The sequence below is a fragment of the Chrysemys picta genome, chromosome 18, assembly GCF_011386835.1.
Source record: "Chrysemys picta bellii isolate R12L10 chromosome 18, ASM1138683v2, whole genome shotgun sequence".
NCBI lineage: Eukaryota > Metazoa > Chordata > Testudines > Emydidae > Chrysemys > Chrysemys picta.
In genome coordinates this window covers 21,551,769-21,563,433 of record NC_088808.1, presented here as the reverse complement: position 1 = coordinate 21,563,433, position 11,665 = coordinate 21,551,769, and positions in this window count along the sequence as shown.

The window sequence follows — 11,665 nt, the reverse complement described above, 5'->3', positions numbered from 1 at the left end:
AGAGTTTCAACAAACATCAAATTTCAAAATATTTTTACTTTTTTCATTAATGATTTTTAACAGAAGCAAGTTAATTACAACTATCTCCAAACTTATTAATTTAGGTTAATTTTCCTTTTATGTTAACTGATAGTGTGTTAATGGCAATGAGAATCCTATATTGCTCCACAAATGTCAACAATGGTCAAGTTTTCTGTAGCTCTCCTTTTGGATCACTTGTATTACAACAAAGGGAAAGGGAGGAATAAGTATCCTATGTTAACAACAGGTTACACCCGAACACTTTCACCTAGAAACTGGATACTTCATGTGGAATAAGCAATACTGTGTTATTAATATTGGATATCTGTGTTATGGCCAAACAGCTGCTATTATTGGCATTATAGCTGGTGCCATCAGAGGCATTGGGTGATGTTAGTACATATTGAGACAATCTCACTCCAAATGGAATTAACTAAATAATGAAACATAGTTCTCCAAACTATAATAATACTTTGCACTTTTATATCATCTTTCATTCTAGGATCTCAAAGCACTTTATAAATATTAAATAAGTTTCCCAACACCTCATCAAAGAAATATTTTATCCCAGTTTTATAATTGAGTAAACTGTTCTGCAGAGAGTTTAAGTAACTTGCTGACCGACATACAGCAAGTATGTCACTAAGCTGGGGTAGAACAGCTCCTCTGATCCTAGTTTTGTGCTTTAACCACAAATCCATCTTTCTTCCCTACTGTGAGCAAAGTATAATTTAGTATCAGCATTACTTAGTCTTAGGTAAACACTATAACAGATCCTCTGTTGCACTAATTGTTGAGAAATCCTTTGTACATTTCCAGGGCCACAGCCTACAACCATTTTTCATATGGAACATCCATTGACTTTGGTAGGAATTTATGTGTGCATGAGGAATGGAAGCTCAAGCCCTACTTTTGCAGCACACCAGTAAAAAATTTCCAGTAGGAAGGGCATTTGGATGTGACTGTGATTTCTTCTTATACCTCAATGGGGCTATCTTCCTACTGCTGTTTTGGTGTGTGGATTTTGGGCAACATAAAATTTGGGTCCAAACAAATCAGATCCCTTTGAGTAAGAAAAGGCAGACATATCATCAAAGACCATTAAAAATCCTATAAAACCAAAGGAAAGGGAGGTGTGAAAAAGATGCTTTTTGCAAGAAGATCCGTCATGCTTATTAGTCTCTATTGTGCAGAAGATCACAGAGCCCTTCAGAAATCTTGAAACCCAGATATCTTAGGGTCTACTTCTCTTTCTGTCCCCTGTCGGCAAATAGGATGCTTCAGCTGATGAAGACTGTGTTTGGCACCTCAGGTTTAGAGTGTTGTCAGTAAAGGAGCTGTGGCTAAGGAATTGACTGCTGCTAGAGATCAGGCTAAGCCCTAATTTTACAACCTCAAGAGTGTGGTGAAAGACTCACCTATTCACACAGATTTTTCCGCATTGATCAAGTCATAAGTGTCCCTGACAACGCTTTTCTGGAAGTCAACTGATGGGATATGGTCATTATAAGGGACTGCTATAACTGAGGGAGGTGAGTAGTGTTCTCATTTAGGATAGAAAGAGGTTTCTCAAGGAAATTATGAAAATTTAATAAAAACGATGTTAGCTCAAAAGACAGTTTAAAGCTTATTCCCATGATTGAAAAAAGCTGTGAAACGGAAAAATTGCAGATGCACTGCTCAGTAGTTAACCGCATCAAGATCTGTACAGAAGCAGAACAGGCATCTCCCGAAGGTTAAAGTGCCTAAAATGTCATTGTCTAATTTTGTCTTGTTTTCACAAGCTTTGATACAGTTTTCCAAAGGAAAACAGTGTCTCCTCTACAGCCAAGAGATTTCCTTCCTGAGGCAAAGAACTACTGCCGGCAAATATTACAGCTCCTTCATGAACATGCCAAGAAGATAGCTAATCTAAATAATATCTGTGAGTTATATAATGTTCTGTAATGTTTTATAATCAGTAGATGGTGCTGTTGTTTAAATGGTAGCTTCAGCTACTCCTGGTGTGAGAGACAAAGTCAGCCATGACGCTAGGTCTGTGTGTGCAGGTTTTCCTAGCAGATTGAGTGTAACCTGTATTGGGTGAGGGAGAAAGGATCAACCTTAAGCACAAACAACAGCTTAGGGTCCTGTGCTTTGGGGTACCACAACATAGACTAACAGTCCCTGGGCCAGTGAAACTGGAAGAGAAGGCATCTCTGCTGACCAATCCTTTGCCCATCTTGAAGCCTGTCTCTTACTTGGGGCCTGCAAACTATAAGGTCACCCCTGGTGGGAGGACTCATATGCATGTGGACAAGTCTCAGTAGAATGGTGAGTGAAAATCTGCAGTTAAATTGTCCCTATTTACCTGTTTCTCAGGGCCTTCCTACTCCATGTTTCCATGTAGTCAAAAGGAATGTCCCCCTAAGTTTTCCCCCGGGTTGTCCGTTTTTGTTGCTTTCAAATGGTAGCAAGTTAATGAAAACTACTGAGTTGCAAAGGAAACCATTATGCACACCAACCCTCATGGAGCTCTGCTGCTACCACTGAAACACATGCAGCCTTGACTACACATAACCAACAGCACAAATGAGGCAGATTTTCAGATTTATGCCTCTATTCAAAGTGTCATTTCCTTGTAGGCTACAGAACTATTGTCAGGAAGGCAAAAGGACAAACATATTTAAAAACCAAGTGCACATTATTTGTGTTGTAGGATAGTCTTTCCTCCCTCCTGACCCTAAACTGATGTGTAATTTTGTTGTGTACTGTTAATCAGTAGCTGCTTCTCACGATAGAGGTGGCTGCACTTCAGTAGTGGGTGACATCATTTCTGTACGTATGGTTAGTAAATTTTGTAAAGCACTTGGAGATCATTTTGGATAGAGAATATTGTCAAAATGCATAATATTATTGTTATTATTTTTGTTGTAATCCAGCATACTCTATAATATGGCACCAGAATGACTGGAAAAATGAATGAAGCAACCTGTCATGTTAGCATCTGAAAGCTTGGCAGTTGCTCCAGTCTTTGCTACCCATTCAGAAATTAATGCTAATCCCTGTTGGGTTCAGTCCAAGAAATATTTTCAGTGAACTGAACAATCTTTTTTTATGTTGCTTGGTGCTTGTCTCTTTCAGGAAGTGTTATGTATCAAATAGATGAGTGGCCATCTTGAATACGGCTCCATGGACACTGTAACTTTGTTAAAATAGTAAATAACAGTGGAGCTAAAGGAAAAGAAATACCATCTGAAAATTAATGTTCCTATTGCCTACATATTTCCTAGGACAGGGTACAAGAGCAATAATTAATAAAACAATAAAAATAACCTCAAATTAACTAATTAATCCTTACAAAACTCTTGTGAGTTAGATAACCTAAGTGTTATTCCCATTTTCACATGAATAAATGGATTCTTCAAGAGGATATGCAAAAACTACAAGAAGCTGAGAACATCCTTTCATGTATTTTAGCCAGCCTGAATATATTTCTCAATCCCTTGTGAAATCATTGTAATTTTTGGGTCTATTCTGAGCTTGGGTTACATTTCCTTTTGTGTGTGTGTCTCCCCTATGAATATTTTCCTAATATTATAAAGCAAAAACCAAAACAGTTGCTTTTATTCTACTGATAGCATACTGGGTAGCAAAGGGGCTGTGTAGTTTGGACTTACGGGTTTTATTTGTGACTCTTCCATTGATTTGCTGTATGACCTTGGGCAAATCATTTGACTCCTCTGTGTTTTACTCTGTTCATCTGCATAACAGATATAATATTACCTCCCTATCTCACAGAGGTTTTGTGAGGCTTAACTAGTTACTGTGTGTAAAGCACCTTGAACTTCTTAGGTATTATTCTTATTGTTTTTGCTGTTTTCTCTATGCAAACATAATTTAATAAGGAAACCAGCCACTGACTGAGATTTGACTACATCCATTTGAAGGATCTGTTTACCAATGGGGCGGGGCGGGGGGGAGTATTGCTGGTGGCTAGTACAGGGAGCTAGGAGTCAGGAATCCTGGGTCCAACTCTGTGCTCTCTACAGAGGGGGATTAATTAATGCTTCCTTGCTTCATAGGGATGTTGTGAGGATTACATCATGTTTTAAAAGCACTTTGAGATCTTTGAATGTGTCTAGCTATAATGTATATTATAATTACAGAGGAATATGTTAACTGTGGTGTAAAGCAGAAAAATATAATCACCTTTTTCTGAACTAAGGTGTAAATAAAATAATTGCTGTTACATTTTCAGGGAGATCAAAGCATGATACCTCAGCAAGTGAAAGAGGAACTCCAGGAACTGAACTCCTTGCAGGATTAAAATTAAATATTGTTGGTTGGTTGTATCATTAGCAATGTGACAGTCAGCAGATCTCAGCAGAAAGGATTTAGTTGTTTGGCTTATTTGAAAGCCTTTTGTTCCAAGGGGTCATTAAATATTGCTCTTGGGGGTTGGTATAAAACAGACATTGTGGTTCTCTTCTCTCTTGGAAGCCTGCAGCATCTATTTCCTGAAGAACTAAGGGATATGGTTGATAAAGCAGTTTATTTGGGAGTGCAATTGTTTTAAATTCTATTTATATTTAAATCCAATGTGGAATGCTGGCCACCTCCTGCATTTTCCATTTGCACGCTCCCTTACTCTTTAGCAGGAAGAATTCTCTGAGCCAGCCTTCAAGAGAAGTACTGGAGTCCTGAAAAAAGGCATGGCCCTTCTCCTCACAGCTCATCAGGAATAAGTGTGTGAAATATGCACTGCATTGCATCTCCTCTAGCTACAGAAGGTGAACTTCTGCACCTACTAGGGTCGACTACATGAAATCAAAGGACTGAACTTTGCTCTCAGTAAGATCCAGCCAATCCTTTTGCCTTTCACTGGCTTGCATTGGTATCACTGACAGCAGAATTTGGCAAGGATTGAATAAACTACAGAAAGTAAACTACTCTCTCTCCACTGGGGTAGTCCTTCTGTTTGGGGTTCAGGCACAGTAACATGGTGTGAGGAAGGTTTCCCGTGCCTCTTCCCTTGTTGTAAATGTTCTTTGGATAAGTAGGGATCTTCAGTCTCCACACGTTTCACTGCCACATCTTTCACAAATACTGGCACATACTTTAAATAGTCAAAAGAATGAGGAGTACTTGTGGCACCTTAGAGACTAACAAATTTATCTGGGCATAAGCTTTTGTGGGCTAAAACCCACTTCATCGGATGCATGCAGTGGAAAATACAGTAGGAAGATATATATACACAGCGAACATGAAAAAAGGGTGTTGCCATACCAACTATAACAAGACTAATCAATTAAGGTGGGCTATTATCAGCAGGAAAAAAAAAAAAGCTTTTGTAGTGATAATCAGGATGGCCCATTTCCAACAGTTGACAGGAAGGTGTGAGTAACAGTAGGGGGAAAATTAGCATGGGGAAATAGTTTTTACTTTGTGTAATGACTCATCCACTCCAAGTCTTTATTCAAGCCTAATTTAATGGTGTCCGGTTTGCAAATTAATTCCAGTTCTGCAGTTTCTCGTTGGAGTCTGTTTTTGAAGTTTTTTTGTTGGAGAATTGCAACTTTTAGGTCTGTAATTGGGTGACCAGGGAGGTTGAAGTGTTCTCCGGCTGGTTTTTGAATGTTATAATTCTTGACGTCTAATTTGTGTCCATTTATTCTTTTGCGTAGAGACTGTCCGGTTTGGCCAATCTACATGGCAGAGGGGTATTGCTGGCACATGATGGCATATATCACATTGGTAGATGTGCAGGTGAACGAGCCTCTGATAGTGTGGCTGATGTGATTAGGTCCTATGATGATGTCCCTTGAATAGATATGTGGACAGAGTTGGCAACGGGCTTTGTTGCCAGGATAGGTTCCTGGGTTAGTGTTTTTGTTGTGTGATGTGTGGTTGCTGGTGAGTATTTGCTTCAGGTTGCGGGGCTGTCTATAAGTGAGGACTAGCCTGTCTCCCAAGTTCTGTGAGAGTCATTCATTCAAAAAATATAGTGTCAACATTAATTTTACAACAGGGAAACAAATAATATACATATTTTTGAAATAAAGCCCTTTACTAACTGTACAAATATAAGGCTGTATTTTTCCTGGGGTTTGTGGTGAGAAAATAAAGAGAGCAATGCGTATGTAACTGGAGCCCTGAGTTTAAAATAGAGCTTTGGTATATGTACAGTTTAGGTGTGGTTCTCTCTTTATAGCAACATCAGAAACATAGACACACAGGACAAGATTTTCAAAAGCACTCAGTGTTGACCTAACTGAAAATCCCACCCATACAGGAGAATTCCCTGTGAGTCAGGTGCCCCCATCTCCCCTCCTCCCCCACCCAAGAATGGTTCTGGCAAAAGAAGCCCTTTGCTGGAGCCACAGATTTGACTCTATTGGCTCTATAGCCCCAAGCAGTTAATACTCAGCCAGTTAACACATGCCAAAGTACAACTTGTCTTGTTTACACTAAAGATTTAGAACCTTTAGTTAGAATGTGGTAACTAAAATATTCTAAAAACAAACAAACAAACAAACAAAACTCCATCTTGTATCCTAGTTTAGACATATTCTGGCATCATCTTCTGCAACAATATATCATAAATATGGTGCCGATGGTAGCATTTTTGACAATAGGTTATAAGTTACTAGACATTTGCATTTAAAGTATTTTTCTCAGAAAAGTGTTACTAATTCCTGAAAATGTTTTGCTTAATATATTACAAGTAATGATATTAATGACCATACTTGGATAATTGGTTAAATTGCCTTTATTATTAGAGTTAATTATGTTTATTATATTATTATTGCTGTGGAAATTAAAATGTGTATAATGCTTAAAAAGAAAAACATGAAACATTAAATATGAGTCATATAAGAGTCTCTGCATTTTTGTTGTATTAACATGCAAATGCAGTGGTAGAACTACAAAATATGTCTCTCCCTCCCTCCCACCACAAGAAAAAAATGTAATCAGTTCTGTAAGTAAAATTAAACCTATTATTTAAAAGTAACTTTTCCATAGTTATTATCAAAGTATTCTGAAGGTATGAACTAGAAACTTACATAAACTAAACAAAGTGTCCAAAAGAATGACATCATTTCCCTTGTCCTACATACATATGATGGGTAAAGAACTAGTATTTGGCATAGTCTGTACTTTCAGATTTCTGTTATCTTTACTGGACAATATATTTTTTAAACAATGCAGTAGTTACATAAAGCAGGACACATAATTTAACAGTCTCTGCTTGCTACTGTGAACTCTGTTTCTGATATGTTGAATTCCTGCACTGCCTATTAAAATAGTTTGAACCATACAAGCCACTAAATTCTGCCTCTTGCCCTCTTTGTAATGTGAAAGTGATGAAACACTTAAGACAAGACTTTGTTACATTTCCACTATTAGCTGTTCTGTTGTAGTATATAGCATTTCCTTCTGGATAGTCAAATTACAAGTTTCCTGTTGCAATATGCAACCCACAGAGAAGGGTAGAGCAACATACTCCGTGGTGGGTTTTAATTATTGTTGTTATGTTCGTCCCAGATGTCCAGAATGAGTAGGCTGAAGTCAGCCTTTTCTGAAAACTTCAGTTAACAAGACTTCTACAGGCTTTCTAGAATAAACAGGACAAAAGAAAAATAATACATGCCATTTTTCAATCTTTGTGGTGTTTTAAATGTGTTTTGTGTGCTTTAAATACTGGATAAAAGTTCACAAAAACAATGTCTAATTCAAATCCACAAACCCAAGGAAAGTGAAATGTAAAGCTAATCTGTACTGTTCCTTATCTCATTTGACAATATATTGTAAATAAGGTCATGTCTACACTATAAACTTCAGTTGACGCAAATTACGTCAGCATACAGATGCTGAAGCTTGTACTGTATATCACTCGGATGCATGCAGACTTGGTTGCTTGCATTGGCCCCGTGTGTACTTGTGACAGATGTAAGACCTGGGAGTTCAAAAGACTATATCGAAAATGTGCCAGAAAAATATGGACTTTTAGGAGAATAAGTGTTAAGTGGATTTCCTGGGGAATCCCTTTGGAGAGGTTAATGCAAATTTCCTAACTCTGGAAAGGAGAAAGGGTCATTGTCCGCTTATTACCCGCTACAGAAAGCCAAGATCAAAGGCTTGAGCTGTATAAAGAAACAGATGACATGCAGAGTCTGGGTGATGGTTTGGGGTCTAAGACGGATAAATTTGTAACCAAGGGGGAAAACTCACTTGTAGGTTCTGAAGGACTCAAATCTACCAGAGTCCTAGGTTGGAGCTGGGGGTGGCCTCTGGTGACCTTTTTAGTATGTGTGTAGGTTCTTTTATTGTTTTAATGTTTTCTCTGCAATGCTTTTACCTTAAAAATAAATGTACTTGCTTACAAAGAGCTGGCTGGTAACTTATAATAGTGAGCAATACAGGGGTTGTAGCCCTCAGAGAGAAAGCAAAGTGCAGGCACTGGCTTATTAGGCAGTCTGGTTTGCTGGGGATATCAGTGTAAGGCAGAAAGCTATATAGCCTTAAAATCCTCAATCAGAAGGGAGTAAGATGCAGGTCTCCTCCCAAAAGACAGGATGGCATGGAGCTGGAAGTTTAACTGGGAATACAGAGAGGGAATACAGGTGCAGTTGCTTTGAAACTGTGACAGTACTCACCAGGAGTGCTTGAGTTGATGTAAAGTGTGGTACACCATGGGTAGCTATCCCAGTGTGCTGCATGCCGTGGTCCAGTACAATGTCCTTTGTTTTACAGGTCAGTAATGATTCAGCCAGAGATTTCTGGGAGCTAGGAGTCAAGTTCCCAGAATTCAATTTTTCCATCCCATACTACCGTCCACAACCCATAATTTTAGTTTTTTTAAATATCCCACAAACCTGTGCGGCACTTTCAGTCTCAACAAGTATAACATGCAGTTAATTGTAAAAGAGGCTGGTGTGCAGGGCAACACCAGATGTTTCGTTGGCCTCCCTCACCGGGTAGTATCCTTGGAGAAGTTCCTTCACTTTCCTGCCGCACTGCAGCTGATCTCTGTCATGCCCTTTGCCCACGTCCTCCATGTCTCCGTCTGCTCATAGATGTCCACATTTCTATGGCTGTTCCATAGCTATGCTTGTACAGCCTCTTCTCCCCACAGGCCCAGGAGATCCAATACTTCTTGCCTGCGCTGGGCAGGAGCACGTCTAGTACCTCTCTGTGTGCCTGGAGCCACGGTTGGCTGGAAGCAAGCAACAAAGGTGAGCTGCTAGGTGTGCTCGTCAAGGTGGGCAACCAGGAAAGGGCATTTAAAAAACACACAGGGTTTTTTAAAGGTGGGGAGAGCTTCCTGTCTCTGCAGCCCCTTGGCAGGAGTTTAAAATTATGAGCAAAGCAGTTACTGTTGTAGGGACTGAGACAGTGGCAGGAGGACTGTTGAGTCGACACAAGCCATGCAGTGTTTATATTCACACTGTGTACCCAAGTAGTTGACTGTGATTCTATGCTGTTCAGGGAAGTTGTTTTACTGTGTCTCTATAATGGGGTGCTTACATCAGCCGGAGACAAATTTGATTGTAGACACATGCCTAAATAGGTTGATGCAAGGCGATGTACATCAACAGTTAACATAACTTTGCAGTGCAGACCATGCAGTGCATGTGGGGATTGGATGGGAAGTAATCACACAAAGGTTTGAGTTACAGATAAAATATCTGATCTTGCTCCCACTGGAATAAATGGTTCTGATTTTCCCCTTTGCTGAAAAAGAGTAACTAATAATTTGATCCTAGAAATAGTTTCCATACTCAGGATTAGAATATGCCTTTCAGACACAAACCCATGGGTTAGCGGGTGCTGGAGACACATTGGCCTAGCGAGTGCTCCTGAAGTCAAGGTGCCCGAGCAGGGGAAACAGGGTCACTGCTACAGCCACTGCATGGATGAAAACATATGCTGTCTCAGTGGTGCACCAGCTCTTCTGCTCTGTGCAAAGGCCTTGTTTTCTTCCTTTTGGAAAGCCAGTGTCAGCCACTCTGTGCACTATTCTCAAGCAGGCCTTGTTCTGCCAGAATTAAGGACTGCGGTTGTGTTTGGCCCCTGCACTAGGGCACAAGATAAGGCAAATCATCTAGTCTATTTAGATTCAGTACATCCATATAATCTGTACTCTTCACGGACTATGCCTAAAATGAGGACAGCTACCAGTGAGGCCCCTTTTATACCCAACACTTGCAACCCTTAGGTATATGGTATTGCCATTGTAGCCTTCAGAAGGGCAAAATCTGGATGCCCTATATCTTGCATCTCAGGTGCTCTAGTATTACTTAAATGATGATTAATCATTTACAGTACAGAGTCAACAAAACATAATACAATTTACAAAGCAAGCAGCTGTGAACTATTAAGTGTGATTTTTGTCTTTTAGTTCTGTGTCAGAGGTTGAACTTTTCATTCACTTTATCTGTAAATATAGGCAACATTGTATTAGTATCCTTTGGTTATTATTTCTAACTTGCTGAGCACGACAATACAAAGTGCTGATGCACCCTGCAAAACTCATATGTAGTTTTAAATTATAATGAACTCTTTTCCACAGACGGCAGACAAGGATGTTGCTTCAGAGCTAGAATTTTATGCTCAAATATTTACAGTGGAGCCTGACCTGATAGTATTTGCTTGAGTCACTGAGAGTTTGCCTGTTATAGAACTGCCGGATCAGGCCCACTGAGTAGCCAGACCCCACAACTTAGAGATTTTAGTCTTCATCAGAGCTTCTTTCTTCTCTGAATTTCTTAAGACCAAATCTTCTACTCTTTATTAAAAAAATATCCCCTTCATCTTCAAGAATTTGGCCTCTATTTAGGAGGAATCAGTTAAAGGCAGTTCCCTCTGCCCTAAGAAGTCTCGGGTTCTTCTGGGAGGGCTTTTTCCTTTATTCTTTTCAGCCAGTGTCATGCACCTGAACCTTCATTTTTATGTTATGTCTAAACTTAATAATGAACATTTAATAAAGAATGAATCATTAATAATGCTGCATACCTGCTTTCCCTACCAAGCAATGTGGCAGAGTGGGGTCAGTTAGGAAGTTTTTTTCCTTTATTCTTCAATAGCTGATGTTCCTGACCAAGACTAACAAAGATCAGGAGGAATCAGCTGTTCTGGGAAGGATAACCAAACAGTATAAAATAAAAATATTCAGGCAGTCCTGTTTTTTTGTTTGTTTGTTTTTCCCCCTCAGTTGCGATGTAATGGTTGAAGGTGTAATCAATCCTTGTGCTGAAGACAACACACAAAACTGTTAAATAAATCACACACATATGCTTCAGAAGTTAGGATTAGACCCTTGAAACTTCAGATCTAAAAGCACAGTCCACTACCGCTTGAACTAAAGGAGGTCAATTAAACTTGTAGAAGGCCCTTTAACATATCTGTAGGTCCAATCACTAGCAAGCAGTATAGTCTCTCTCTCATACACACACACATACAAATATCCTATATAAGTGCAAAGTATTATTATTATTCTGTGCATGAATGAACAGTTGGAGCATAAGACTTTGTCATTTTTTTTATTCTTAGTGACCCAATGTTGCTTTTAAATTACCCTTGTCTGCTCAAGCACTGTCTTTATTTATACCACTCATTGCTCATTTTAAAAAGAAAAAACTTATGTATTTTTGTGCATTGT